Genomic DNA, 8,525 nt, shown 5'->3' on the forward strand with positions numbered 1-8,525 from the left:
TCAGAATTCAGAGCAAAAACTAGTTCTAAGTCCTGGGCAAACAGCGGATCTGGGAGGGGAAATCTGCAGGCTGGTATCCAGGCTGCTTATAGCACATACTCCCTACTGATTGTTAACATATTATGTGTGTTTCTACTGCTTCAAGCCCTATATGAACTGGTTGCTCTCAGGTATTAATGAAATATGTGCTGAACACCTTGATTTTGCCCAGTGCTGTACTAGGTGTTGGAGAATGAACTAGGTGTTCTAAAGTGAGGTCCCTCTGAGGCCAGGTAGAAGTGAGTGACACTATTGCTGCTATTTTGTCCTTACCTTCTTTGACTCTTCCGTTGGCTCATGTTGTATTTATAAGTATCTCCAGTTTAAAGGGAGCAAGGGCAGACAGAACTGTTTAAGCCAAGGTGAGTTCTGACAGTTGTTAAAACTTAGACGAGATTTATATAAGAATCTGGGAACAAAATGACGGACCTAGAATAAGTTGCCAGTACTTCTATTTGTATGAATAATTAAATACTTTCCAAATTATTTTTTTGTAATAATTGAGTCAGAAAACAATAACAGAGTTAATTTACTTTCTGAAAAATCTCAGGCACTAACGGTTAAAAAAAAAAAAAAAAAAGCTTTCTTGCCTTAGCCCTCTTAGGTTTCTCTCTATCCTGTTTTAGTGTTTGCTTTATTTCTAGACTAGCCTGTGGCAGAAGGCCAGCTGCAATCTGAAAGAAATCAGTTACAGCCTTTGGTGTATTAAGAATATGTTCATATTAATAGATTTCCTCTAAGGATATCTCACATCACCATTCCTGAGCCAAGTTTAAAACAATATGTGTAATACTTCAAACACTGAGAATTCATGGAGGCAAATGTGCCAATCCATATACGTGTATGTTTTCTGATTGCTGTCATTAAATGAGTTTAATTCCATTGAGTACAGAGGTGGTTTTTTGTTTTTGAGTCTCTATGAATTGAAATACTGCTGAGCAACTAAGCATCTGATAGTTTTCACTTTTTGTTGCTGTAAGAATGTTGCATTATCAAACATTGGTTTTTTTTAAGCTAGGGCAAGAAAAGGCAAAAGAACACAGAGTAATTCAGTGCTGAGGTCAGAGATGGAGGCTGGATTCCTTCACCTTCACTCTTGGAAATAAAACTTAGAAATTTTTAAGGTTGGATGGGACCTTTAGAGATCATGTAATCTGATCATCTAATTTTACAGATGAGGAAATTACAGTCCTTAATGAAGTTTTAACCTTGATTTGCCAAAATAAATTTTGGAATCACTTTTATAATAGTGGAAGCTAGAGGCTGTCATATATATAATGCTTATTTGAAAAGGTGTCATTGTTTAAATGTGATTATGATTACATACAAGGATCATATGAAGATTAACAATAGTTTGTCTATGCTATTTGGTCAATGATATTAGATCCAAAGTAGTATGTTTGAAATTGGCAACTGGCTAAAACTGTCAGTTTTCTTTCTCTACTGTAGTATAATTTTAAATTGAACATTTCTAAAGGCAACCACACAGTCTAGTTATTGGAGCTCTGGAATAGGAATCAAGGATACAATGTTCCATATATAAGTATGACAAAGACTTTATTTGACTGAGAGTATGATTATTACATGAATGGGTCATTGCCTTGGACACATCTTCATTTGGACTGAGATGGCTGCCAGTTCCAGGATGCAGCCCCTCACTAGGAAGCTGTCTGAAGTAGCACTGCAAATCACGTATGGCCCAAATGAGGGTACAGATTAATGAGGAAAGCAGATAATCAAGGCAGGACATTGAACACCATACCCTGGGAATTGACACCTGGACACTTACATCATTTGATCAAATGGAAACTGAGCCTAATCATTTTATCATATCCTATCTTTTTCAGTTACTTCTTTCTTTTTGACTTGTACTTGATTTACAATATTATTTTTACGTGTACAACATAGTTATTTGATATTTTTAGAGATCATGCTCCATTTAAAGTTATTATACAGTATTAGCTACTTTCCCTGTGCTGTACATTACCTCCTTGTATCTTATTTTATATCTAGTAGTTTGTAGCTCTTAATTGTCTTCTCCTACATTATTCCTCACCCAACTCCTCTCCCTTCTAGTAACCACTAGTTTATTCTCTGTATCCTGGAGTCTGTTTCTATTTTGCTATATTCATTTATTTTATTTTTTAGATTCCACATACAAGTGAAAATATATAGTATTTGTCTTTCTTTGACTTCATGAAGTGTAATACCCTCCAAGTCCATCCATGTTGTTGCAAATGACAAAGTTTCATTCTTATTTTTATGGTTGAGTAGTATTCTTTTGTATATGTATATACCACATCTTCCTTTTCCATCCATCTATCCATTGACACTTAGGTTGTGTCCACATCTTTGCAATTGTAAATAACGTTGCTATGTACATTGGGGTGCATGTATATTTTCGAATCAGTGTTTTCGTTTTTTCCTGGTATATACTCAGGAGTGGAATTGCTGAGTCATATGGTAGTTCTATTTTTGGTGTTTTGAGGAACTGTCATACTGTTTTGGCTGTACCAATTTATACTCCCACCAAAAGTGTAAGAGAGTTCCCTTGTCTCCACATCCTCACCAATGTTTATTTGTGTTCTTGTTGATGACAAGCCACTCTGACAGGTATGTGGTGATACCTCATTGTGGTTTTGATTTGTATTTCCTTGATGCTTAGTGATATTGAGCATCTTTTCATGTTTCTGTTGGCCATGTGTATGTCTTCTTTGGAAAAAATGTCTATTCAGGTCTTCTGCCCAGTTTTTAATTGGGCTGTTTGTTTTTTTTTTAAATATTGAATTGTATGAGCTGTTTATACATTTTGAATATTAACCCCTGTCAGTCATATTATTTGCAAATATTTTCTCCCATTCAGTAGATTGCCTTTTTGTTTCGTTAGTGGTTTCTTTTGCCGTGAAAAAGCTTTTAAGTTTAATTAGGTCTCACTTATTTATTTTTACTTTCGTTTTTTTTTGCTTTAGGAGACAGATCCAAAAAGTATTGCTATGATTTATGTCAGAGTGTTCTGTCTATGTTTTCTTCTAGGAGTTTTATAGTTTCTGATCTTACATTTGGATCTTTTCCATTTTGAGTTATTTTTATATATGGCCTTAGAGAAAGTTCTAATTTCATTCTTTTATATATGGCCTGACTGGTTCTTTTTTATATTTTATATTTTTTTGTTGAAATTCTCACCGTGTTCAACTATTTTCCCAAGTTCAGTTAGCATTCTTGTTACCATTGCTTTGAACTCTTTATCAGGTAAACTATTAGGGTGGTAACTGCCATTAGACATAGAAGAAGCCTTATCTCACACCTACTGAGGGTGGAGTGGTGGCCCAAGGGGCTGGAGTACAAGTTCTGAGGGAGCTGGGTTTCTTCAAGGTGTGATGGCAGTCTCTCTATTTTGGTTCAGGGAGTGCCTAGGTCTGAGGGCTTGGGTGGGGCTGCACTTCTGTGTTGGTTTCACTTTTCCCTTATTGATTAGAGACTGGGTCCACCAGAGGGGTTGGAGTCACTCTACTGAACTGGTTTCACTCCCTCCCAAGTGTGTGCATGGATGCTTGTGTTGGCAATGGTGGTCTCTACCCTGGTCAGAGGCAGTGCTGGGGCCAGAGCTGGTTCTGTTACCTCTAAGTGTGAGCACTCTAATTGGCAATGGCAGCATCCACCTTACTGGGAAGCAGTGTTGGGGCAAGAGGGGCTGGAGCAGGTGCCTAGTCTATTTGCAAGTCTGTGCACGTGCTATTCAAGAGTGGAGCCTCAATTTCTTACAGCCCTGTGATAAGCCCCATTAGTTTTCAAACAAGGTAAGGGGGCTTGTTTTCTGATGTCACACACCAGGCCTGGGGTGTCTAATATGAAGTTTGAACCCCTCACGCCCCGGGGAGGATCCCTGAGCCTATGATATCCCCTCCTCGCCTGCGTGTCCTGCTAGGGGTGCGGATCCTGATTAGATTGCTTCTCCCTTTCTACCAGACTCCATGGGAATCTTTCCAGCTTTGGTTGTAGAAGAGCCATTCTGCTGGTGTTGAGGTTGATTTCAGCAATTGTTATTCTGTATGTAGTTGTAGTTTTGATGTGTTTGTGAGGGGAAGTGAGTTCAGCATCCTCCTCCTCCACTACCTTGATCTCAAGATCTCAGTTACCTTTTGATTTCTCTAAATCAAGAATTGCTTTCTGCAAAAGGGAAAAAGTGGGAAGCTACTCTGTGTTTATCATCTCTTCTGATCACAATGGGATTATTCTGATTTTACTCTGACACCCCAGATCTCCTAAAGCATAAAGATTTTTAAGGCGTTGTGTGGAAATGTGACAGTTTTATGTAATTCTATTCAAGATTTTATGAGCAATGAAAGGTTCTAAAATGCTTCTGTTCCTACTATCGTACATGCTGTCATCTTTGCTATTTTACCTTTGTGACAAATGCCAGGACTATGTGCTTTGTGCCAGCAAAGATTGATTTTCTTTCAGGCCTCTACCAGTTCCAAAGAATGAATACAGTACCAAAAATATAAGTACAATGGGAATATTTATAACCTGACAATTTCATATACAAAGAGATACAATAAATGAGTATATCTGAGAAGGAACTGAAACAGTCTTCTTTTAAGAAATCTTATTGAAATATTTTAAGTCTCCAAGGCAATTTGTACTTCCTGTGACATGTTTAATAATCAGTACAATGGAAAAATATGCCAGTATATCCTGGCAGTCTTTTGTACCTTTAAAATGTAAAATCATTATTGAAGCAGCTGTCACAACATCTTTTAGCTTTTTTAGACTTATTATGATAGACTGACTATAGGATTTTTCTGAGTATATACTTGGCTTTACTATCAGGATTAGTGGCCTTGCCTGGGGAGATGAAACTCAGTACATGCTACATAATGATGCAAAAGGACTTTTTAAAGAAACATCTGCAACTGAAAGGAATTATAATCCCAAGAACTTACCATATGCAGGGTACGGCAATATGTTCTTCATGTATATTGTCTCTTTTAAGTTTGACAACACTCTTGGCACGTAGGAAACATTGCACTTATTTTCAGATGAGGAATATGAGTAAGTTAAGTAATTTGCCTAATTAAGTCATTTGTCATGTAAAGGCATAGTTGGAACTATAGATTAAGTTTGCCTGACCACAAAATTGAGAGTTGGATGGAGAGTTTTTTGTTTTAAAAAAAAGTGTTTACATACCCTGACATATTTTCCTGACATTTTAATTCTTTCCCTCTATTTATTGGCAAAGCTTGTAGGTCAGTCACAGGCACAGGTCCTATATAAAGTGTAATAGTATGAGATCTAACGTGGTGCTTTCTCTTAAACCCTTATCCAATCCTTTATCAAAGTCTCTCCATCCTCTAGAAAGCACACCTCAAATATTTCTATGACTAAACTGTTCTGTATCTATGACTCTGGTCCAAATCACAATCATCTTTTGCCTGGACTTCTACAATATTCTCCTCATTCTTCTTGTTTCTGTTTTTGCCACCTCTAATGTATTCCCAAAGGCTAGCAGGAGAAATTTTTTAAAATGTAAATGAGAATGCTCCATTTTTAAAATGCAACTCTTTGATATTTTCCTGATCTTTTTGGAGTAAAAATCAAAATTTCTTATTTGGTGGACGAAGTTCTTAATAGTTTTTGACTACCGCTCCATGTCTTCATCTCATACTATACTCCTCAACATATTCCAAACTGTAACCATATTTTTTCCCTCTTTCCTGTATGCTAAGCTTTATTGTGCCTTAGGAGTTTGTGTATGTTGTAACTTCTCCTTGGAAGGTTTTATCCCATTCCTCCCTTAAATGTTGTTGTGGTGTTTTGTTTTTTTTTTAATTTCCCTATGAGTTCTTAGCTTAAATGTCAACTACTCAGAGAGGTTTTTTTGATTATCCAAACTAGTTTAAGTCTCATTATGCTTTTTCTTAACATTTAAAAATAATTTTTTATTTTATGCAAGTTTTTTGTTTGCTTGTATATTGATTCCACCCTCCTAAATTCTAAATTCTATAGTTTTCTACAGTATAGTCAACTTTTAATCCTAAGATAGCACAAATTTGGGGTTCAGTTTAAATAAAACCACCAAATTCAAATTTATGTTTTTAATTCTGTGATTCTTATTAATAAAATGGAAACTTGAATTGATTACTAAATGAATTGTTGACTATTTACATTATGTCCAGTCTATTGGGGGAAAACCATGTAAAAAGATCCATTATAGTACACCATTTTATAATGCAAGTGCTCTTTCAGAGTTAAATATAACGTAAAGAACACAGAGGATGGAGCAACTAAGTTGCCTCAGGAAAGAATTCACTGACACAGTGACATGTGTACCAGGTCTTAATAATGAGTTACAATTTTCCAAGTTCAGAAGGCTGAATGGGTGATGGAGGATACTGGAGGAAATGGGAAGGCATGAGTTGGTTTAAAAAAAAAAAAAAGACTTTGGATGAATGGCCGGAGCATAGACTGATTGGAATGATGGTGTGAGAGGTGGCCTAAAGTCAAATTGCATTGAAAGAGCTTCTGTACCAGACTATGGAGTTTTTAACTGGGAAGTGATATGATTCATACAATTTTATAGAAAGGTGGTGTTTCAGTAAAATAAATTGAAATTAGGAGAGACTGAGAACGGTTAGGGTGATATTGTGATATCCCAGCCCCAAAATGCTGAAAACCTTAATTGATTAATTGACTTTTAGTTATACAATAGGCATTGTGATATCTGTTGGGGATTTGGAACCACTGATCTAACAAGAGAGGTAATTAGACCTACCTATATTATTTATCTGGGTTTGCTTCATCTTTATACTTTTAGTCAGTTATTTGGCTTTTCCACATTTTACTTTTGTATACACTTTCTAAAGTTCATTACATTTGCAAATAGTGTATTTCTCTAGAAGACTGTATTTATTATGCAAATGTAGAGTACAGTGTAATGGAGACTATAGACAGCTCTACAGTGGCAGAGGGATTTCATAAGTTGTCATGCTTGAGCTGAAATATGGGAGCAGGCTAACTTTAGACAGAGGAAGCTCCATAAGCAAAGGCATGGAGGTATGGTGTAAACCAGGAATGGCAAATAATGTAACATGTCTGAACTACAGAAATAATAAGTGAGGATTCTCATGTGTCCATTGATTGTGGACTCTGGATGAACAAAAGGGGACTCAAATGAAATGCATAAATTTTACCATTTGGGAGCCCTCTTTGAGTGTGTGGTCACCTACTAGTGACATTGCAGCCATAACTGACAGTAATATGTGCTATTTGAATGTAGCTGGATTCTCATCAATACTAAAGATGTTCTAAATGTTCCTTTTTACTCATCACAGACTCAGCTATTTAAAATATTTCCACCTTCTTAAACTCTAGCCTTGTCTTGCCCCAGTCTTGGTCACCTAATCTCTTGTAATTATGGCTTTGAAGTAGGAGCCATCTGTCAAGGGATAATGTAATTTCCTATCTCGGGGCTTCAAAACTCCTCTTTCCTCTGCTCATGTGTCTCCCATCCCACATTCTCCTTTTTAATCTGTCACTCCATAAAACTACTCTTTGGAAAAAAATTTGCTGCCACCACTCTTTACCTTCCACTCACCCCTGACCTCTTGTAATCCATTACTTTCTTTACTGCTCTTTTGAAATTGAGTGAGTGAACTGTTTTCAGTTCTAATTTTAAGCTCCAACTTCTTGACTCTTTCTTTCCCCTTACCTTTCATGTAATACAACTTGCTTGTTCTCTTTGATTATTCCCCTTTTCACCTCTCATCTTTTCTTTCCATATGGATTAATTCTCTGTTATTTTTTTAAACAACTATATTTTCTCCAGTTTCTCCTTTAAACTATTTTTCTTTATTGATATCTACCAAACAGTATCACCTAGGGTTCAGATCAACGTATCTAAACTTCTGGTTACAAAATAACAACAACAACAACTTCTATATCCTGTTAGTTCTTTAAAATCAAGCAATATTTAAGATTTTAAGTCAACAACTCTTTCTGCTTTTTTCATTCTGTTAAGAGGGCCATCAGTTTCCAAGTCATCCATGCCTAATCAGGTAAACTCTTCCTCCTCCTTAATCTCCCACATTTAATACTGCCAACTGAATGCAGAGACAATCTCTTCCATTGAACTTATTTTCTCCTTTCATTCTTGTTCTATTTTGGCTCATATCCTCCTTTCCCCTTGTCTAGAAAAGCCTAATGCATTCTAACTATTCTCACCTTTATCTTTTTAATATACTAAATGAAGACTAACAATTTTAAACTGGTAGAAAAAAACCCTACTACTTCCTGGTAGGAAATCTACAGTGGTTCCCCATTTGCTATGAAATTTAGAAGGAAAATTCAGACTATAATTGAAAGTTATCTATTATGTTTTATATTCTCCTATATAAAGTAAAATTTCTCCTTTTTATTTTTAAAACAGATCCTTTATTTAGTTCATGGAATATATTACTAATCTATTGCTGCATAACAACTCACTCCAA

This window comes from Camelus bactrianus, chromosome 5 (assembly GCF_048773025.1).
Source record: "Camelus bactrianus isolate YW-2024 breed Bactrian camel chromosome 5, ASM4877302v1, whole genome shotgun sequence".
In the NCBI taxonomy this organism is placed as follows: Eukaryota; Metazoa; Chordata; class Mammalia; order Artiodactyla; family Camelidae; genus Camelus; species Camelus bactrianus.